General features: G+C 44.0%; 3 long non-coding RNA genes across 5 annotated transcripts; 1 reads left to right on the top strand and 2 right to left on the bottom strand.

The window, feature by feature from the left end:
* Positions 1–4,348: 4,348 nt before the first annotated feature.
* On the top strand, positions 4,349–15,281 carry LOC123760394 (uncharacterized). Of its 3 annotated transcripts, none has more exons than XR_011230934.1 (5): positions 4,349–4,463; positions 6,197–6,290; positions 6,513–6,853; positions 7,181–7,349; positions 15,163–15,281. It is a non-coding gene; the product is annotated as an uncharacterized lncRNA (long non-coding RNA). The 3 variants fall into 3 exon arrangements; XR_011230933.1 differs by lacking the exon at positions 15,163–15,281 and adding an exon at positions 9,759–9,912; XR_006773151.2 differs by lacking the exon at positions 15,163–15,281 and having other exon boundaries at positions 7,181–7,819.
* Positions 9,153–13,077, bottom strand: LOC138372753 (uncharacterized). The gene is made up of 4 exons (XR_011230935.1): positions 13,017–13,077; positions 11,053–11,136; positions 10,494–10,609; positions 9,153–9,847 (listed from the first exon to the last, which is right to left on the bottom strand). It is a non-coding gene; the product is annotated as an uncharacterized lncRNA (long non-coding RNA).
* Positions 15,282–17,724: 2,443 nt separating the features above from the next.
* Positions 17,725–20,058, bottom strand: LOC138372752 (uncharacterized). The gene is made up of 4 exons (XR_011230932.1): positions 19,927–20,058; positions 18,776–18,861; positions 18,404–18,516; positions 17,725–18,058 (listed from the first exon to the last, which is right to left on the bottom strand). It is a non-coding gene; the product is annotated as an uncharacterized lncRNA (long non-coding RNA).
* Between the last annotated feature and the right edge of the window lie 3,475 nt (positions 20,059–23,533).

Below are 23,533 nucleotides of genomic sequence, written 5' to 3'. Positions count from 1 at the left end.
ATACTTGACTGTAGTACTTGATCACATCCAGTCTTCTGGGTTAAATAATATGTAATAAGGCTTGAATATTAGCCTTTCAAGAGTTGACAGGGAAATGAAATCGCATTAGACTTCTAACCCCTGCAACTCTAGTACGGGACATCCGTCCTGTACGAACAGACGCACAAATGTGTGATTACTAACTACTAACATCAAATTAATCTAATAATTCGAAGGAGGAGTATCGGTGTTCGTCTGTTCTAAATAGGACTTCGACCCGTGAGCAGCCCCTGGGGAATTATGTCGGAAAATCCGACACCATTTAATATATCATACAAATAATTTCTGCTGTATTACCAACAAGTTACCCATAGAAAACGTAACTTGTAGTGGAATTACCGTCTAAAGAAAACGGGATATCATCACCACATACTATTATAATTCACCAGCTATTCTGCTGGGAATTATTCTTAAATACATAAGTCTTTGGACTTTACCATCATAAAAACATCTTATATAAATTAACTTAATTATCAATATTAAAGTAGAGTAAATGTGACCCTTCTATCACGTTCTGAAATCTGGACAATGTAAGCCAGGCGTCAGAGTGCAGGAAGGAGGGCAGCCATTGTTGTTGTACTAGACCAGAGGCTCACACGGGAGCAAATTCGGCTCCTGTTAAATTTACTTGGACGTAGTGTTATGGAAACTAAAAGTGTACCATTATCAACACGCTGTCTACAAATTCAAGTTAAGTGTCTATCCGAAACCCATTATCTATCATTAGTGGCCATTAATGTCATTGGGTAGGGTTATCCGGTTAGATCACATGGAAGCCTCAAACTAAAGGTAATTAAGCCAGGTCCTCATGTTCCATGTACTGTTTTCTCTGATATACTTGTCATATATAGGATTCTGGCTTCACAGCTAGCGCACTTTTGACAGGTCAAGACGAGGAAGGATTTGTGCACCAGTTACTGGGTGATATGGAAGCTACCTCAAAGAGGATAATTTGGTGTCTACACCCTAGTTATACCTGGTGGACTAACCTGCTGTACTATAAGATAAGGAACCTCTTCAATGTTTAATAGTATGTAGCTATTACTGTAGTTTGATTGGCTGCATATATATTAATTTAATAAACCCCCCCTAATGTGTAGAGGATCGATTTGTGAGATTATGAGATTATTGCAGAAATACAGTCCACTCATTATTATACAAATTGCTATCGAAGTATATAAATTAACGTAAATATAAATTCATATAAATTAAATAAATATAAATCTCACAGGTCGGTTCCCACAGTACTGAAGTAACATGACGATAGGAAAGAGCAGGCCAAATCTCTCTTGAAGGAGATTATCGTAACAATATATATATATATATATATATATATATATATATATATATATATATATATATATATATATATATATATATATATATATATATATATATATATATATATATATATATATATATATATCACAACTACTATCCCACAGTGTCAACTATCAGAGTTATTACCCCACGTCAACACCCACCACAGCAACTATCCCACGATGGAGTCAAAAGATGACACACAGGTTGTGAGTATCCAGTTTGCACCGCAGACGTTCCGGCCGGGACCCTGATCTCTGTGTGTTTCCCAGCGCGGGCAGTTAAGCACTTCTGCTGGAACTGATTGTGTGCTGTGTGAATTATGGCGGTAGAGGAAGAGGAAGTGATGGAGGAGGAGGAGGAGGAGGAGGAGAAGGAGAAGGAGAAGGAGAAGGAGAAGGAGAAGGGATGAGGACACAGGTGGATACTGGAAACCGCAAAGGAAGATAAGGAAGTACTCGTACCCTGTACGGATACTTAACACGTCAAATGCTCTGAAAGAAGTTGTGGACCATCTCCATCCACAACTTTAAGGCTCGGTTCGACAAAGAATTTGAACGTGTAGAGGTGGAGTAGGGAAGGTTGGCAGGATGGTGGAGAAACAAGGAAAGCCCGTAGCCACAGGGACGGGTAAGCCAGTTCAATGAGCTGCAAAGCGAAGGTGTCTTTGAGAGGACTGGTTTAGAGGTCAGGGATGGTGTTCCATCTCCCCGTCCTGGTGAAGCACGGGGGAGATGGGACTATTGCACAATAGCTTGGTACTATTAAATTGAAACTCACCCAATCATTCTTGCTCAACTTACCTCCTAATTTCCATCCACGTGCTCCCTGGCTCTATATACTGCTGATTTTCTTGTATGTTGTGCGCGATCAGGAGTTTCTGTCTTTCCCAACGTCTGATTATTCCTTTGTTTCAGAACCGGTCTCGTAAACTAGCTTTTTCTGACTTTCTCACTTTTAATGCGTGTACTTGGGGCCATATTCTCCAGTAGTGGTCTGGCCTGGTCTGTGTGGCCATGTCCCAGAGTGGTTGTTATTGTTTGGCCCAGATGTATATAAGTAGGAGGGAGGGAATTATCAAGGGGAAAGCGCCAAGCCATTACGACTATATAGCACTGGGAAGGAGTCAGGATAAGGATTTGGGATGGGACGGGGAGGGGGGGGGGAAGGAATGGTGCCCAACCACTTGGACGGTCGGGGATTGAACTCCGACCTGCTTGAAACGAGACCGTCCAGCTCAAGTGGTTGGGCAAGTGTTTTGCCCAGAGCGATTTTTTTTATTTTGCCCAGAGTGGGTTTCTGTCTAGGGTTGCCTTTTTTTGCCTTGTTTTTTTCCCTAGAGTAGGTTTTTTTTGCCCAGAATGGGTTTTTGGTTCCTGAAGGTCTTCATATAATTTCCAGGTTATCAGATATTGTTGATAATATTCAGGAATACATGGCCGGGGACAAGCACGGTGTGTTGTTCATTGTTGTTGTTTTAGATTCAGCTACTTAGAACAAAAGTTCCAAAGTAGCACGGGCTATGGTGAGCCCGTAGTGGACTTACCTGGCACAGGAGCGGTGTGTTGTTCACCTCGTGACTCTGTTGATTTCATCGACTCAAGCCTGCAGGATACTACTAGGGTCAACTCCCGACCATCCCCCAGGATGCAGCCCACAACAGCTTCCTGGTACCTGTTTACTGCAAGGTGAACAGAGACATCAGATATAGGGACTCATTGGTCAAACGCATCTGTCTTGCTGCAGGGATCGAACCCACGATGAACTGTGATTTAGCATGTGCCTGCCTAAATGTGCCTGCAGGGTCAAGCGCCAGGCCTGCCAGTAGAACCATTAGTTGTTTATTGCAATTACTCTCTTTACTCTTGTATTTAATTTAATATTTTATCACATAAAATTGTGTCTCGAGTTAAATTTAACGTCTTAATCTAATGCACTACTACTGAAGACGTAATTAATGAAGCCTGACATTTCTGACATCTGTTTTTCCCTTTGAACATTTTTTGTTATTTAAAAATCATTTATACAGGATTAAACAGCAGCAAAGGTATATTTGAAGATGAAAGAAAAATTGGGCGAGAAATAAATTCAGTAAAACTAAAAACAATGCTACAAGATGATCTAGACAACTTTCAAAATGAATGAAATATTTGCTGTTTTAAGCTGAAATGTGTAGTGATCTGAGTTTAAGTAATATTAACGGTTACGAGATATCAGCTGAACAATATTCATGTTGCAAAGTGTGAATATGAGAAAGATCTGATTCATGATAAGCAGAGAACATGGGCAAAAATATAAGTGCATAAGTGTACAAAATAAGGCAAATAGGATACTGGACTGATTTCTAGAATCGTTAGCAATAACTAGTCTACTAATATTCCATAGTCGTTTCTTGGCCTTGTTAATACCATTTAGATTATGCAGCTCATCAGTTTTGGTCTCCAATCCATAGAATGGACATAAAGTCACTTTAACTCATAAAACGAAAGAAATTACAAACCTTCTTTATTACTTACAAACCTTCTTTATAAATGAGTAATAAATGAGAGAGAGAAGACGAGGTTCTAAAAGAAGTGTATAAAAATTTCCTTCCCCAAATAGGCCTTGCGTAACTTTCAGACTTTCCCAAGTCATATTGAAGTTCCACTCCTTTATAAAGAGAAAAGTTAAAAACGCATATTTTACAATCTCCAAAAAGACGAAGAGGAAGAGGATGAGCACACAGCCGTGTAGAGTGTAACGAGAAGACGGGAGCAGGAAATCTTAAAATACCTTAAAGTAGTGATCAAAGTTAAGTGTATTAAAGCCGGTGTTTGTGTGAAGGAAGGAAGGTTAAGCCCGCCAGAATGTGCCAGGTTGGTATAGACAGCCGAGCACAACCTGGTAGATTATGATTGACAATTCTTAGGAAAATAAACGTAAGTCACTTCCCGCGATAAGGAAGTTTTGATACTCGTCACGAAACGTACCATCAACCTCGTCCGTATATAAGGGTGTGAACGCTGGAGAGAGCCAGTGAGAGCGGCGACGCTCGTAGTATCCAGTAGACTGACTCGAGCTTCGTAGGGACAGACAACACTTGCTAGAGGCCAGCCATAGAGAAGGTAAGTCAGGGCGGTGCTGATAACACACGCCATTTTCAGATATAAATGTTTGAAAAACGGCAGAACCTTTTAACCATCCAATTTATGGTGGATGTGAAGGAGAGAATAGAAAGTGTGTTCATAAATACTTATTGCAACTCTACATGAATGTGTTAAGTTCCAGCTTTTGGATCCCTCATTAGTCGTTCAGTCTTGTGCCTCCCCCCCCACCCCCCACCGTCCTGGGTTTGTCGTAGGAGTTTATAAATCTGAATTACGAGATTGCATTAGCCTATTAATTTCCCTCACAGAGTGCTCCAACTCCCTTCCCCTCCATCCTCCACCGCCCCATTCTGCCCAAATTCCGTCTTTTCCCCATATTCCATTCCCCACAGCCTTGTACCCCATGTCGAGCCCTTCCTCCCATATCTAACACAGTTATGGTCAATTTCTGGGTGATTGAGCTGTAGAAAATGGGATACTAGATGTGTAGTTGAAGGGGAAACCCAGAGAGATGGGTTGTAACTATTTGGGTAGGGGGAACTGGAGAGTTGGCAGGGGGTGGAGTATCAAAAGTCGTGGGGAGGGGGAAGGGAGGATTAAGTAGATGGTGTTGAGGATGCATTAAGCAGAGGGAAGGATAGGTTCTGGAGGGGGAACGGGATAGTGTGTGTGGTTGTTGTGTTCAGAGCAGTAAATGTCTGGTCTGAAGAGCAGGAGACTTGGCTCAGCATCCGAGTAGGCTCAGATACTTAAGACTCACTCAAAATTGAGTAGACTTAAGTGAGTGTCGGAGACTTCTAGAGGGGGGGGGGAGGTATCGTGGTAGGGAATGAGGAAATGGAAGAGGCCCATTGTAGAGGGGTCAGGAGGCGGAAGGGGCCCATGGTAGAGGGGTCAGGAGGCGGAAGGGGCCCATGGTAGAGGGGTCAGGAGGCGGAAGGGGCCCATGGTAAGGAAACCGGAAATCCGGGCTGAGGAAGGGAGGGGGGGGGGGTATACTTCGATGTGAATTCTCAGGATGTGGGGGAGTGTGGGTGCTACTCATCTAACTTGTCTTATTGCCACGCTCATATATGAGATATCAACACTGAAAAGTGTATTCCTATTATTGGTGTAAATACACTGATAGTTTACTTTATTCCTGGACAATGTGCAGGATAAAAGCATATTTGCTGGATAGTTAATAGCTAGTTTTACGGCCTTAATAACACAGCAGAGGTTGACAGGCCAACGCCAAAGCACTACTAGTGCGCAGGTTTGGCCTTGGGTAACGTTCACGGTCCTCTTGCCACGCGAGAACTATCTCACTGTTGGCCTCGTTATCACCGGAAAGGAGGAATTACACTACTAATACCTGTTTTAACTTCTAGCTCCTGATCCTCTCTCTCTCTCTCTCTCTCTCTCTCTCTCTCTCTCTCTCTCTCTCTCTCTCTCTCTCTCTCTCTCTCTCTCTCTCTCTCTCTCTCTCTCTCTCTCTCTCTCTCTCTCTCTCTCTCTCTCTATCTCTCTCTCTCTCTCTCTCTCTTGCTCTCCCATCATGGATTGAAGATCAAGTTTCACTCAGTCTTGCTTCGCTCTTTTTCAAACTATTAACATGATCTGTGCTTTCTCGCATCTTAATTATTTGCGTATGGTCATTGATTTGATTTCCATATGTTGGGTGACATTGGTGGTCCTGTTGCCTCGTTATATACCCCCCTAACATATGGGTCCCAACACAGTAACCTTGATCATGTTCTGTTGTCTCCCAGGTGGCAGGGGCTGTGATGGCAGGCTACCTGTCCTGCTTGACGCCGCTGGTGCTGCTGCTGGTGCTCTGCTGGACGCCCTCACCTGCTCTCTCGCGTGGGTACTCACTTTATGTAATAATTAATGAATCATAATAATATGTGAATAAGTCCACTACGGGTTCACCATTGCCCGTGCTACTTGGAACTTTTGTTCCGACACATGCACTAATTATTAAATACAATGTATTGCATTAGTCTATATTACTGGCATCAACAAAATCCTTACAGTCGCCGCATAGAAAAGTGCTGGTCTCTTATTTCGACTGTCGTCCCACAGAGAGCAGACAGCCTGGGCATCACAGGACTGTAGGGCATGCAAGGCGACCAACGCACTCTCCAGGAGGTCATGTCAGGCGTCCCCCGCACTCTAAGCAGACGCCACCATCTGCAGGAGGGCAGAGGAGGCGCCCGCAACCTTCTGCAGGAGGGCAGCGAAGGCACCCGCAACCTTCTGCAGGAGGGCAGCGGAGGCACCCGCAACCTTCTGCAGGAGGGCAGCGGAGGCACCCACAACCTTCTGCAGGAGGGCAGAGGAGGCCGCAATCGCCCGCTTCAGGAGGAGGAGGAAATTTCGAAGCCTTATTTGTAGGCGGGCAAAATGCCAACAACCCGAGCACGGTAAGATAACCTTCCTTGTTGTGACATCGGGGTGCTCCTGAAGAGCAGCAGTGTTGCATGTGAACTAAAAATACAACACTTTTATTGCTTTTATTATTAATATTATTTATATACATAATTTTTACACGTCACTAGAGTTACTTTGAAGTCTGTCAGCTATTATTCCATTATATATATATATATGTATATATATATATATATATATATATATATATATATATATATATATATATATATATATATATATATATATATATATATATAAACGCTTCCTATCGCCGACAAAGCTGATTATTATTGATTATTGTAATTAATTTTTCTTCGCAGGGAGCGTTGATATCAGGTTCCTCGGGAGGCTCCGGGCCACCAATCGTGTTTGGTCCCCAACGCTTCACTTCCAACAACTACGACTATGACTACTACGGCTAACACCTCGCTTCGCGCTGAAGCTGAGGTGGCGGCCCCTTCGTGGTGTTCTTAATGGTGTAGCTCACAGGTGGGTGTACTGCGGGTGTAGCTCGCGGGTGGGTGTACTGCGGGTGTAGCTCGCGGGTGGGTGTACTGCAGGTGTAGCTCGCGGGTGGGTGTACTGCGGGTCTACTGCGGGTCATACTGCCAGTCTTTGCTTGTGTTCTCGGTACAACTGTCACTTTCATATGTGATAATGATGACACTACCAGTCCTCTGCAGTTGCAGGAATAATACAGTTGTTGTCACTCAACCAAGTATCGAGGATAATACAGTTGTGCTGAGAGTGAAGGATTCCTTTCACTGACATAGTGCAATAACGTGTGAAGGTGTTAGTCTCATGCACCTTCAGGAGACTATTGTGCAGCTTGTTCCGTGTGTGGTCTCAGGTTTGTTAACTTCGTGTAATTTCGAGCTTTTAAACATAGGTAGCAATTGGTTGTAAATGCAAACGTTGCATTTACCGCCATTGGCTACATGAATAAACTTATTAATTGCCGATTAGTTTTACTAATTCTATTGTAAATGTTTAACAATCTTTGTTATATATTAATGAAATCCTGAGACATTATTTACCCTTGTACATAGGTTGAGGCAGACATAAGCCGGCTGGGGGTCAGGGTGAGGCAGACATGAGCCGGCTGGAGTCAGGCTGAGGCAGACATGAGCCGGTTGGAGTCAGGTTGAGGCAGACATAAGCCAGCTGGAGTCAGGCTGAGGCAGACATGGGCCAGTCGAGTCATGCCATTCTCACGTTCTAATTAACCTCGGTAGCCTCTCATATTATCTCCTCATAACATCAGTGTAAATCTTACGACTAAATTTGTACGTGTTTCTCTCAGAGATAATCATGGTAAAGCCTACCCCTGCTCAAGTGAATAATATTGTAATTATATTCCATACACCTGGATTGCATGGGTCTCGGGAGGACCGTGAGGACCCTACGCGTGTGTGAGGACCCCACGCGTGTGTGAGGACCCCACGCGAGTGTGAGGACCCCACGTGTGTGTGAGGCAGTAGCCCTGTCGACTGGGTTATGAACAGTCTTAAAAAGGAAAGTTTCCAGAAGCAGCATCCTGCTGCCAAGCTTGTTACTATATGCTTATAAAGCTGTTTTACTGAGTAATTATTAAGGACAGGAAAGAAAAGGAAGTTAATGAGGCGCCACACGAGGTAAGGTGACTAATAGGTAAAAGTGGTAAGCCAGTATGGCTATATATATATATATATATATAGCATGTGTAAGGAATATGAAGACAAGGAAGTAGCAAATGAGGATGGAGTGAGGTTCGGTGCCCTACAACTTGGAACCATCGGGAATCGAACCCCGATCATGCAAGAAGGGAAAGTGTCTCTCTACTGACCAGTCCAAGTCGAAGGGCATCGCTTCTGAGGATGAACTGGACTAATCTTGTAGTTGAAATCATAAATGGGATTTAAATTTAAAGCAAGAATCACCTCGTTACTATCATCATACTTAGCGTCAGCTTTAGTCAACAAAACTGCAGAAATACCATTAACATTATTGTCGATGACACAATAAATGTGAAATTCATATACAATTTTATATGCTAAAGTTTGTATGGTTACCTTCTTAAATTAACATGACTTTTGATAAACTTACTGATGAATTAACAGGAACAGTACTCACCTAATTGTGCTTGCGGGGGTTGAGCTCTGGCTCTTTGGTCCCGCCTCTCAACCGTCAATCAACTGATGTACAGTGGAGAGGGGAGAGTGCTTCTTAACGTTAGTCATACCCCATGTGAGTATTACTGAACTCGCAGCAACACCAGAGGAAGGAGAGTGCATGGTGAGGAACACAAACATACTCTCAGGTATTGTTTATAAGAACGACAGAGATTAATACATTACAGAATTATTAACATCAATGATTATTCTAAATAATTTGAAACTAAAATGAGATGCATTTTACTAAGTAAAATACACTCATTATTTGCTGCAACATAATACGAGATGAAAACAATTCAAGGCTGACATACCAGAATGTACCATCAGCCAAGGTTGGAGTTGATAGTAGATCAAATGCTTGAGATGGACATAATGTAGCCATAATGGATGGGATGAGTGACGCTGATCAAATTTAATTTGTTAACTTCGACACCAGCTATGTGCGGCTGGTTTGTAAGGTGGGTGTGTGTATATACGAGGTGCAGGTCGTTTGGTGAATCTAAGACAAGTGGGGTTGTGTGAGAGGTGGGTTTATTAGCCAGACCACACACTAGAAGGTGAAGGGACGACGACGTTTCGGTCAATCCTGGACCATTCTCACGTGGATTGAGAATGGTCCAGGACGGACCGAAACGTCGTCGTCCCTTCACCTTCTAGTGTGTGGTCTGGTCATCATACTTCAGCCAAGTTATTGTGACTCATCGCCTGCAGGTGGGGCTGTGTATGAAGTGGGTCTGTATTGCAGGGCTGCGTGAGACGAGGCTAGCGCCTGCGACCATATACCACAGTTGGACGTCGGTTTCTGATACTGCCTGAAGCTCTCAGTAATGCTCCCTGCAAGAAACGTTAAAACATTATTCACTCTGAACTATTAATACAATAAATGATATTACTAAATACATATTTTCTTTATTGAAGAATTAGACAAGATGTTGGACTTATTTTCACACTTCTTGCTGACTCGCTGTTTTTACTGCATTGTTTATGAAACTTTTGATTAATGCACTGTATCGCTACTTCTGTATATTTTCTTGCATAAAATATTATTATTGTTATAATTACCTCCTCTTATTAAGTGACTACCTTTAATATTATCCCCCTTTCTTAGGCCACTATCTGCCCCTTTATAAGTGCCTATTTGCAATTTATCCTTACCACAGCTTTATAAGTGACTCTCCAGTGACTTAAATCTGCCACGTTTTATTTCATTCAATGCCTCTGTTCACTTAACACTACATAGGTACACTGGAGTTAGGCAACTGTTGTGGGGTTGCATCCTGGGTAGGTTTAGTAGTTCGACCTTGATGAAAGCCTAAAGTATATGTTTACACAGGCTTCCTGTTCCGGACAAAAGACAAAAAAAGATATTTTGGGAGAATGGGTTAGAATGTTCATGTGTTCAGGTCTTAAGATAAATATAAAAGCTGTAACGCATAGCTAGACAGAGGGCGCAACAGACGGCAGTGTGAATTAACATTACCACGGCAGGTTTGAAAGCGTCGCGTCCACCGGCGATTCTTCTCTTACTTTTTTCTAGCGGAGGTTGTGTGATGAGGCTGGCGCCACGCTCTGGAGCAGTCACCCCTCCGACGTTCTCTGTGACGGATGACAGACAAAGATGATGCCAACATTCCCCACCTAACAGTTAGAACCCGGGTCCCCTCCGATTATGTGTCGGTAACGAAGCCAACTGTCATTTGATAGTTGTAAATTGTAAATTGATATTTTGTAAAAAAAAATACAGATAAATGGCACAGGCGTAGATACATTTTAACTCTTGTTGAAAGGATTAGCTCTTTTCCTTTCCATAGGTAATCCTAAACCTTACCCTAGAACAGCTCCCGCTGGAACACCACCTCGCCTATCAGTTTACAACGATGTCCTCCAATTACTATCGAGTTACGAGGGAACAAGCTGTTATGACTCGATTATACATCACAATTTACATTCTGCAGCCCAAGTGTTTTTGTTGTTGTTGTAAATTTTTGAAACCTTATTACACATAAATATATCAAGCGTGGCACATGTGGGGTACCCACCGGCGTGAACGGGTGAGAGGGTCCAGCAGAGAGCCACCACCACCACCATCAGAAAGGTCAGGTAGGCAGCCATCACACTCTGTCCTGGAAAATTAACACCGAAAGTTATATGAATATAACACACACACACACACACACACACACACACACACACACACACACACACACACACACACGACATCATCAAGGATGGACTATGACTCCCCTCACCAGGAGACGTAACCTCCTAAAACATAGGAGGAAGGTAGTAAAACGTTATGTTAAGAGGTACGTTAGATTAAGTTAGGTACGCTACGTTACGTTCTGTTAAGACGTAACGTAAAAATGGAATGTAATGTTAGGGGGAGGGGAAGGGGGGGGGGGTCTGGTAGGGGGATCGGAACGCATGCAGGACTCGTTATTCTGTGGCCCGGGTTCGATTCCCGGACCAGGCAGAAACAAATGGGAAAAGTTTCTTTCATCCTGATGCTCCTAGCGGTAAATAGGTACCTGGGAGTTAGACAGCTGTTACGGAGCTGGTTCTTGTGTGAATGTGTGTGTTTGTGTGTGTGTGTGTGTGTGTGTGTGTGTGTGTGTGTGTGTGTGTGTGTGTGTGTGTGTGTGTGTGTGTGTGTGTATGTGTGTGTGTGTGTGTGTGTGCGTGCGTGCGAAAAAAACATTAATTAGTTAGTTAGTAGTTAGTTACAGTTGACTAATTGACAGTTGAGAGGCGGGCCGAAAGAGCAGAGCTCAACCCCCGCAACAACAACTAGGTGAATACAACTAGGTGAATACACACACACACAGGAAAGGATGCATGAATTGCACCTCACATCGCTGGAAGACAGAAGAGCTCGGGGGACATGATCACTACACATAAAATCCTCAGGGGAATTGACAGGGTAGACAAGGATGAAATAACACGGGTGGTACACGCACAAGGGGAAGGTGAGTACCCAAATGAGCCATGGAGACATTAGAAAGCATTTTCAGCGTCAGCGTAGTTAGTAAATAGAATGCACTACGAAATGATGAAGTGGAGGCCGACTCCATATGCAGTTTGAAATATAGATATGAAGCTCAGGAATCTGTACACCAGTAGATTGCCGGTTGATGAGGCGGGACTAAAGAGTTAAAGCTCAACCCCCGCAAGCACAACTGATTGGAGTGAACACACACACACCAGCAACCAGATGACCTCGTCACACGTACGTGTCACACGTGCGCGTCACACGTGCGCGTCACACGTGGTCCGTGAACTTCCGTGTGAGGTTACGTCTCCTGGTGAGGGGACTCATAGTCCATCCTTGACGCCGAGTGTCCGGCTGGGAACCTACTTCTCCTGGGGACTTACTTCTTTGGAACCGAGACGATTTGTTTCGTAATTTGCACAAAAATATTTGCAGGTCAGCCTCCTTCCCTGTTCAATAAAATCACAACATGGTGGATTGAGAGATAATAAAGATATAACAAAATAAATCCAGTAAAATGTCTGGGAGCCATATTGAGCGCTGTTAGAGAACAGTGTAGACGTCGGAGGTCCTCGACTCTGCTGTCACCAGCCAGCAAACATAACACATATTTATGTAACAAAGACTGATGCTTTTATTAAGAGAGAATTTAATACCTTAATTCTAGATTTACTACATCAGCCAGGCTGTGATAGCTATCTGGACCTCCGGGATACTGAGATAATCATCCTCACCAATCAGACCATCACCAGGGAAGCGATGGGGGGCTGCCCAAACTTGAAACACTCGAAATCAACCACAGGTAAACTGTGAGTGGACAACTTGTCTTTACCGGGAACCAAGTTGCCTAAAACTAAACAATATACAGCGTGTTTGTGTGTGTGTGTGTGTGTGTGTGGGGGGGGTTATCACATTTGCTGAGCGTTATTGACAAGGTAAGTACTACTAGGACTGATGGGGAGGGTCTCTGCCCTAGCACTGGCGAGGTTCATGCACGTGATAAATGATAGTCACCTTGTTCACGTTTGTTCACTCGGCGTCACTGACTGTGTTCAACTGCGTCACCACGCTGACTGCCTTCAGGTTCTGTGGTTTAAAAGACGGTTGACGTTATCAGAAGGGAAACACCTGCTGGGATTCTCCTCGCAAAGACACTGCAGCTGTGTACTCACCTGGTTGTGAGTACATAGCTCTATAGTGCCTTCGCGAGAGGTATCCCAGCAGGTGTTTTCCTTCTGATAAATGTGTACTCACCTATTTGTGCTTTCGGAGGTTGAGCTTTGGCTCTTTGGTCCTGCCTCTCAACTGTCAATCAACTGGTGTACAGATTCCTGACCCTACTGGGCTCTATCATATCTACATTTGAAACTGTGTATGGAGTCAGCCTCCACCACATCACTGCCTAATGCATTCCACCTTTTAACTACTCTGACACTGAAAAAGATCTTTCTAACGTCTCTTTGGCTCATTTGGGTACTCAGTTTCCACCTGTGTCCTCTTGTTCGCGTACCACAAGTGTTGAATAGTTTATCCCTGTCTACCCTGTCAATTCCCCTGAGGATTTTGTAGGTAGTGATCATGTCTCCCCTTACTCTTCTGTCTTCCAGTGTCGTAAGGTGCATTTCCCGCAGCCTTTCCTCGTAAATCATGCCTCTTAATTCTGGGACTAGTCCAGTGGCATACCTCTGAACTTTTTCCAGCTTCGTCTTGTGCTTGACAAGGTACGGGCTCCATTCAGGGGCCGCATACTCCAGGATTGGTCTTACATATGTGGTATACAAGATTCTGAATGATTCCTTACACAGGTTCCTGAAGGCTGTTCTAATGTTAGCCAGCCTCGCATATGCCGCAAACGTTATTCTTTTTATGTGGGCTTCAGGAGACAGGTTTGGTGTGATATCAATTCCTAGATCTTTCTGTCCGTTTCAAAAAGTATGTTGTGTGTATGTTGTAAGCATGTTGTGTGTGTGTGTGTGTGTGTGTGTGTGTGTGTGTGTGTGTGTGTGTGTGTGTGTGTGTGTGTGTGTGTGTGTGTGTGTGTGTGTGTGTGTGTGTGTGTGTGTGTGTGTGTGTGTGTGTGTACTCGCCTAATTGTGCGTTCACTCATTAAGATTCAACTCATTCGTCATGCATCTCACATGTCGTATATTCATTTGAAGCAGTGAACAGACTTCGCATACATTATTTTACTTTTTTTCCCATTCCTTCTGTTTACTGTTTCCGACAATGAAAAATTCTTTCAATTGTTTGTCTTTCATATTTGGGTACTTGGTTTCGAGCTGTGTCCCCTGTGTTTGTGTAGCATCAATTCCAAGTATCTGTCCTTGTCTCTACCTCGTCACTGCCAATGAGACATTTATTGGAAAAATATCTTACCTAACTCTTCTGACTTTACAGTTATAGATTAATTCCTCTATTTTCTCATAATTCATCTCTATCAACTCTTCGATTTATCTATCCGGTATGCCTCTGGAGTTTGTGAGTGTGTGCGTGTTTAACGATATAACCGCCTCATGCGCTCGCCACATACTCCAAACCTGATTGGTGTGATGTGTATGTGGTATGCAGGTATGTGGTATGCAGGTATGTGGTATGCAGGGTCCTAAATCAATCTGTATTTTGGTTTCTGATGGAAGTTTTTATGTTGGTCAGTCTTGCAGGTGCAGCTAATGATATCATATCAACTCTCCAGGATTTTTCTATATTCGATTCTTGATGCTTTGCATCTGGTTTCATGTTGCCTCAACATTAATTTACACTTGCCTTAGTTAAAGTCTAGTAGCCACTTTTTAGGGACCGCGTTTTTTAAATTTTTCCAGGTCATCGTGTAGCTTATTATACTTCTCCACTATATGTTTCCTCTTTATAATTGTTGCATCATCAGCAAACATCGAAATAGTACATTCCTTCTGGGAGATCACTTGTCTAGATCTGATCTTTGTCTCGTCTGATCTCTGTCTCTCAGTCACAGAATTATATAAAGTTTGTGAGGCAATATTTGTTGTTCATTAACCTTCGCTGGTGTTCGTCTCACCGGTATTCTATTATCTTCTTTCTCAGGGAATTTCCCATCACCTTGTTTTGGATGTAAGGTATTAAGGGGCCTATATGTCCCAAGAGCTTTTCGAGTGTAACTAAAAAAAATATTTTTCATCTCCAGGTCACTGAAAACAGTGAACACCACCAGGTCGCTGAACACCACCAGGACACTGAACACCACCAGGTCATCACTGAACACCACCAAGTCGTCACTGAACACCACCAGGTCATCACTGAACACCACCAGGTCATCACTGAACACCACCAGGTCATCACTGAACACCACCAGGTCATCACTGAACACCACCAGGTCATCACTGAACACCACCAGGTCATCACTGAACACCACCAGGTCATCACTGAACACCACCAGGTCATCACTGAACACCACCAGGTCATCACTGAACACCACCAGGTCATCACTGAACACCACCAGGTCATCACTGAACACCACCAGGTCATCAATGAACACCAGAAGGTTCTTAATGAACATCATCAAGTTATTGAGGCGTGTACTCACCTAGTTACTCACCTAGTTGTGCTTGCGGGGGTTGAGCTCTGGCTCTTTGGTCCCGCCTCTCAACCGTCAATCAACAGTTGTACAGGTTCCTGAGCCTATTGGGCTCTATCATATCTACACTTGAAACTGTGTATGGAGTCAGCCTCCACCACATCACTTCCTAATGCATTCCATTTGTCAACCACTCTGACGCTAAAAAAGTTCTTTCTAATATCTCTGTGGCTCATTTGGGCACTCAGTTTCCACATGTGTCCCCTAGTGCGTGTGCCCCTTTTGTTAAATAGCCTGTCTTTATCAACCCTGTCAATTCCCTTGAGAATCTTGAATGTGGTGATCATGTCCCCCCTAACTCTTCTGTCTTCCAACGAAGTGAGGTTTAATTCCCGTAATCTCTCCTCGTAGCTCATACCTCTCTGCTCGGGTACTAATCTGGTGGCAAACCTTTGAACCTTTTCCAGTTTAGTCTTATGCTTGACTAGCTATGGACTCCATGGTGGAGCCGCATACTCCAGGATTGGTCTGACATATGTGGCATATAATGTTCTGAAAGATTCCTTACACAAGTTTCTAAAGGCCGTTCTTATGTTAGCCAACCTGGCATATGCTGCTGATGTTATCCTCTTGATATTAGCTTCAGGGGTCAGGTCTGGCGTGATATCAACCCCCAGGTCTCTCTGACTCTTAAAGTATTTCATCTCCCAAATGATACCTTGTATCTGGTCACCTGCTTCTTACCCCTATCTTCATTACATTACATTTGCTTGGGTTAAATTCTAAGAGCCATTTGTTCGACCATTCCTGCAGCTTGTCCAGGTCTTCTTGAAGCCTCAAGCTGTCCTCCTCTGTCTTAATCCTTCTCACAATTTTGGCGTCGTCAGCAAACATTGAGAGGAATGAGTCTATACCCTCTGGGAGATCATTTACGTATATCAGAAACAGGATAGGTCCAAGTACAGAGCCCTGTGAGACTCCACTGGTGACTTCACGCCATTCTGAGGTCTCACCCCTCACTGTAACTCTCTGCTTCCTATTGCTTAGGTACTCCCTTATCCACTGGAGCGCCCTACCAGTTACTCCTGCCTGTTTCTCCAGCTTATGCATCAACCTTTTATGGGGTACTGTGTCAAAGGCTTTCAGACATTCCAAAAAAATGCAGTCCGCCCATCCTTCTCTTTCTTGCTTAATCTTTGTCACCTGATCGTAGAATTCTATCAAGCCTGTAAGGCAAGATTTACCCTCCCTGAACCCATGTTGATGGGTTGTCACGAAGACTCTTCTCTCCAGATGTGTTACTAGGTTTTTCTCACAATCTTCTCTATCACCTTGCATGGTATACAAGTTAAGGACACTGGCCTGTAGTTCAGTGCCTCTTGTCTCTTGATATAGACACACGTGTGATAAAGACTCCTGTCCTCACACTTAACGTACGTCAATATATACGCTATAGATCACAGCGTCATATTCCAAGTGCTTTATGAAAGTATAAGTTCCATAATATTGATCCTCCGTGGTGGACGTTTGACCCTGTCGTCTATAGCTTTTGGTTCGACAAAACCACTTAAAATTTGACGCTTATGAGACGGTGGGGACAATTCATAGTTGCCATGTGTACTAGATACAGTACTCTGGGCTATCAGCAGTACTCTGGCCTATCAACAGTACTCTGGCCTAACAACAGTACTCTTGCCTATCAACAGTACTCTGGCCTAACAACAGTACTCTGGCCTAACAACAGTACTCTGGGCTATCAACAGTACTCAGGCCTAACAACAGTACTCTGGCCTAACAACAGTACTCTGGCCTATCAATAGTACTCTGGCCTAACAACAGTACTCTGGGCTATCAACAGTACTCTGGCCTATCAACAGTACTCTGGCCTAACAACAGTACTCTGGCCTATCAACAGTACTCTGGCCTATCAACAGTACTCTGGCCTAACAACAGTACTCTGGCCTAACAACAGTACTCTGGCCTATCAACAGTACTCTGGCCTATCAACAGTACTCTGGCCTAACAACAGTACTCTGGCCTAACAACAGTACTCTGGCCTATCAACAGTACTCTGGCCTATCAACAGTACTCTGGCCTAACAACAGTACACTGGCCTAACAGCGGCGCCCTCCGGCAGGTCCACCTTCACCACAAATAAAGAAACGGGAAATGTATCGTTTTATTATGTTTTATTTATATATATAGAAAATGCACTGTTGGAGGAGTTTTGCTTGTTCTGAACTCCGCAAGTGTTGAGTATATGTCATTAGCCAGGTGATGCCCTCAGGAAGGTGACGCCATCAGCCAGGTGATGCCCTCAGCCAGGTGACGCCATTAGCCAGGTGACGCCATCAGCCAGGTGACGTCATCAGCCAGGTGACGCCATCAGCCAGGTGAAGTGAAGTTAGCCCCTGTACCATTGTCTATATAATCGCCAGGATTGCGCATATCTGATTCGAGGTCTCAAAACGGTATTACTGCCAGACGAAGAAGTAAATGCCGCTCCCTGGAAAGAAAATAAACACACATGAAAAGATCAAATCCTTAAACATACTAACAGTGCATGGAGATGATAACAATAATAACATTAATTTCATAGGCGATATTGCAATAAATTTTTAACCTAGCATCATTTGTGTTTTCCTTACAGTCCATCATTCACTCTCCTGTATAGCGGCAAACAGTATAAGATTGTAAAAGGAACTTTGGAGAGTTTATTTTTTAACTTCCTTCTGGAGTGAAGAACATTAAAAGCATAGAAAAGATTCGTGCTAGAAACATTGGGCTAACCCCCTCCCCCTTGTATCATGGTCAATAATATATGTCTACAAGAAAGACACTGCAATATTACCGTGCTCGGTATGACGGCATTAATTCCACCTATAGCTAAACTAACAGGACGGAACGGGGCCTCTCTGGCCAGCCTGGCGCCGCCTCCAGGAACACCCGGCCGCCAGACGCTCTCTGTAAGGAAGAGAGAGAAAAAGAGATGACAATTGCGATCACCTGTGGTCTCCTGCGGCTCGTCTGGGAGCAGAAGACATCAGTGTTAACATCAGTGTTATAGAGAAGGTTACGGTGGAAAGCTAATATAAATCTACATTTACCAATATTACAATAGCAATTTTTGTAAGATTTGAAAACAGATGTATATCGTATGGTTATAACTTTTGTTGCTATATTACGGCAACATATAAGAGGACAGATGCATTAGGGTAGCTACCAGACAGAGCCGGTGAGGGAGCGCCACAGAGCAGCAACACAACCACCCACGCCAGGAAGGTCACCCAGCCAGTCATCATCCTTCACCTGTGGAATCATTTATATGAGTCAGGTAATATAAAATAATCAGAGATATTTAAGAAAATTATCGTATGTAGTGTGAGTAATAATCAGGTGAAATTCATTAATTCATCACAGATTGTGGCATCAGGACGCAGGCACGTCTACCTCATAACACCTGTGGTACAGGACGCAGGCACATCTACCTCATAACACCTGTTGTACAGGTCGCAGGCACGTCTACCTCATAACACCTGTGGTACAGGTCGCAGGCACGTCTACCTCATAACATCTGTGGTACAGGTCGCAGGCACATCTACCTCATAACACCTGTGGTACAGGACGCGGACACGTCTACCTCATAACACCTGTGGTACAGGTCGCAGGCACATCTACCTCATAACACCTGTGGTACAGGACGCAGGCACGTCTACCTCATAACACCTGTGGTACAGGACGCAGGCACGTCTACCTCATAACACCTGTGGTACAGGTCGCAGGGACGTCTACTTAATAATACCTGTGGTACAGGACGCAGGCACGTCTACCACATACCATCTGTGGTTCAAGATGCTTGTACGTCTACCACATCAAGGCTGTGTTGCAGGATGCAAGCACCAATAACATTACAACCTCTCCTCTCAACTATTACGTCTCATTCCGTTCGTTATGGTCTTCAACGTACAAATTACAAAGTACTATGAAAAGTAATGGTACACAAATATCCCCATTATTTATGCATCGGCAGGAGAGGTTAGGTGGGTGGCATGGGTGCATTCGTTGCTGGTTAGGTTAACACTTTGTATATAATACGTTGTGTTCAAGCAAGAGACCCGGGCAGACCACGAGCCACTTGCCCAGTGTCGTCCAACACCGGGAAAAAGTTAATTTCTTAAGGTGAGGCCACGAGCGGTCGTGGCGGCCCCCGGAGCGTGGACGTCGTGCTCCAGGGGAGCCTAGCGAGGAGCATCCACTTTGAGGTATGCTCTTAACACTGGCACACCGCCCTACTGACCAGCCACTAAAAAGGAAAAATTGTGCTACTAAAAAGGAAAATATGTATGCACGAAGGTTTCAAAAAGTAAAGTTTACCTTTTATCGTTGGTAGTCAAGTTTTGATGCCACACTTTGGTCTGTGTGTGTGGGGAGCGACCTGCCGGCTTCACTGGCGTCTCTACCTGTACTGTGCTGGCTGGTCATGTGCTTAAATGTCTTACCATGGACGTCAGTAGGTGGAAAAACTCGTTTCACTACTTGAGTCTCGAGGTTTCATTTGTTACTACCGGCAAAATTTTTCCTGTTTTTTGTGGTCTTGTCTGGTGCTTATATTCACTCACTCGACTCTCTTTTGTTTTCTCTCCCGTAATGTAAGCAATATGGAGAGGGCGCGAGTGAGCGCGATCATCATTGTTTCCTGTCAACGTTTATTTTTGTTTGTGGTTCACAGAGCCGCTCAGTTTTCTGGTGTTCCTTCATCCTCTGTTCGTTTGCTGGTTCACTCTCACCACCCGCGGGCATTATTACCTCATTAGTGTGACTTACAGCTTCCCACAACTTCATTGAGATGAAACGATCTATGAATCTTTTTCTTACTATCTTCCATTTGTTTTCCTCCATCTCGTCTTCGTTTTACCCCGTACAAAAGGTTGAGTACAGATATTGGTACGAAATTGTACATTGTTACAATAAAAAAATATATTTTTGTAACATGGCATTTTAGAGCAGTGAACATTGGAATCGGCCAACAGTTTAATATTCGACCCGGCCAGGCCAGGACGGCATGTTTTGGTCCCTTTTCCTACCTCCTGATGCCCCCCATTCATCTAGCAGCAATAGGTACACCAGGGAGTTAGCCAGCTGTTGTGGGCTGCATCTTGGGGACTACCTGTCGCTGAGTTGGACGACTTCCAAGAGGCTAATAAGTTTTCTGTCGCCGACTTTGCGATACTAATCCAATTATATGATGTAAATTCTGACCCAAAAACTGTCCCATAATATTCATGTGAGTACATTCTTAAGTACATTTTAGACCCTTTATAACAATTCGTGAAATTGTGCTTCTAACTGAAAGTCAAATATTGTACTTTCAATGTGTCGTGTGGATTGGTTATCCTCTGGTTCTACCTGTAACTGTCTTGAAGACTAGTTATCCTCGGGTTCTTCCTGTAACTGGAGAAATGACATATTTCTCTTCATTTCTCTCTAGAAGCGAGGGCCGACTGTTATTTTTGGATTGTCAGAAAGCCTTCGACATAGACTTCTGTACCAGTTACACATGTGACTGATGCTGTGTCTCCCCCACCAACACACACAGCTGTGTCTCCCCCACCAACACACACAGCTGTGTCTCCCCCACCAACACACACAGCTGTGTCTCCTCCACAAACATTACAATAAGAGCCTATTTTTAATATTGTCATAATTACAAGTATTGTTTTGCACTTAAAGGATATGAAAATAAAACGACAATAGATGTTGCATAATGATATTGTTCATAATATTAATAATAACTAATTTTGGATCTTTGTTCACGTCATATTTAAAATCTGTTGGACAAAATGTAAGTTAGATCCACGAAAATAATGAGGTGAGATGGAGTTAGGGCCTAGGTTAGCGCCTCGCGCTGAAGCTGAGGTGGCGGCCCCTTCGTGGTGTTCTTAATGGTGTAGTTCCCGGGTGGGTGTACTGCGGGTGTAGCTCGCGGGTGGGTGTACTGCGGGTCTACTGCGGGTCATACTGCCAGTCTTGTTTGTGTTCTCGGTACAACTGTCACTTTCATATGTGATAATGATGACACTACCAGTCCTCTGCAGTTGCAGGAATAATACAGTTGTTGTCACTCAACCAAGTATCGAGGATAATACAGTTGCGCTGAGAGTGAAGGATTCCTTTCACTGACATAGTGCAATAACGTGTGAAGGTGTTAGTCTCATGCACCTTCAGGAGACTATTGTGCAGCTTGTCCCGTGTGTGGTCTCAGGTTTGTTAACTTCGTGTAATTTCGAGCTTTTAAACATAGGTAGCAATTGGTTGTAAATGCAAACGTTGCATTTACCGCCATTGGCTACATGAATAAACTTATTAATTGCCGATTAGTTTTACTAATTCTATTGTAAATGTGTAACAATCTTTGTAATATATTAGTGAAATCCTGAGACATTATTTACCGTGGTATTTAGGTTGAGGCAGACATGAGCCGGTTGGAGTCAGGCTGAGGCAGACATGAGCCGGCTGAAGTCAGGCTGAGGCAGACATGGGCCAGTCGAGTCATGCCGTTCTCACGTTCTAATTAACCTCGGTAGCCTCTCATATTATCTCCTCATAACATCAGTGTGAATCTTACGGCTAAATATGTATGTGTTTTTCTCAGAGAAAACCATGGTAAAGCCTACCCCTGCTCAAGTGAATAATATTGTTATTATATTCCATACACCTGGACTGCATGGGTCTCGGGGAGGACCGTGAGGACTCCACGAGTGTGTGAGGACCCCACGTGTGTGTGAGGACCCCACGTGTGTGTGAGGACCCCACGTGTGTGTGAGGACCCCACGTGTGTGTGAGGACCCCACGCGAGTGTGAGGACCCCACGTGTGTGTGAGGACCCCACGCGAGTGTGAGGACCCCACGTGTGTGTGAGGACCCCACGCGAGTGTGAGGACCCCACGTGTGTGTGAGGACCCCACGCGAGTGTGAGGACCCCACGTGTGTGTGAGGACCCCACGCGAGTGTGAGGACCCCACGTGTGTGTGAGGACCCCACGCGAGTGTGAGGACCCCACGTGTGTGTGAGGACCCCACGTGTGTGTGAGGACCCCACGCGAGTGTGAGGACCCCACGTGTGTGTGAGGACCCCACGTGTGTGTGAGGACCCCACGTGTGTGTGAGGCAGTAGCTCTGTCGACTGGGTTATGAACAGTCATAAAAAGGAAAGTTTCCAGAAGCAGCATCCTGCTGCCAAGCTTGTTATTATATACTTTTTAAGCTGTTTTACTGAGTAATTATTAAGGACAGGAAAGAAAAGGAAGTTAATGAGGCGCCACACGAGGTATGGTGATTAATAGGTAAAAGTGCTAAGCCAGTATGGCTATATATATATATAGCATGTGTAAGGAATATGAAGACAAGGAACTAGCAAATGAGGATGGAGTGAGGTTCGGTGCCCTACAACTTGGAACAATCGGGAATCGAACCCCGATCATGCAAGAAGGGAAAGTGTCTCTCTACTGACCATTCCAAGTCGAAGGGCATCGTTTCTGAGGATGAACTGGACTAATCTTGCAGCTGAAATCTTAAATGGGTTAAATTTAAAGCAAGAATCACCTCGTTACTATCATCATACTTAGCGTCAGCTTTATTCAACAAAACTGCAGAAATACCATTAACATTATTGTCGATGACACAATAAATGTGAAATTCATATACAATTTTATATGCTAAAGTTTGTATGGTTATCTTCTTAAATTAACATGACTTTTGATAAACTTACTGATGAATTAACAGGAACAGTACTCACCTCACCTAATTGTGCTTGCGGGGGTTGAGCTCTGGCTCTTTGGTCCCGCCTCTCAACCGTCAATCAACTGATGTACAGTGGAGAGGGGAGAGTGCTTCTTAACGTTAGTCATACCCCATGTGAGTATTACTGAACTCGCAGCAACACCAGAGGAAGGAGAGTGCATGGTGAGGAACACAAACATACT

This window comes from Procambarus clarkii, chromosome 39 (genome assembly GCF_040958095.1).
Source record: "Procambarus clarkii isolate CNS0578487 chromosome 39, FALCON_Pclarkii_2.0, whole genome shotgun sequence".
NCBI lineage: Eukaryota > Metazoa > Arthropoda > Malacostraca > Decapoda > Cambaridae > Procambarus > Procambarus clarkii.
The sequence above is the reverse complement of the archived record's forward strand: the minus strand, read 5'-3'. Positions and strand labels throughout refer to the sequence as shown.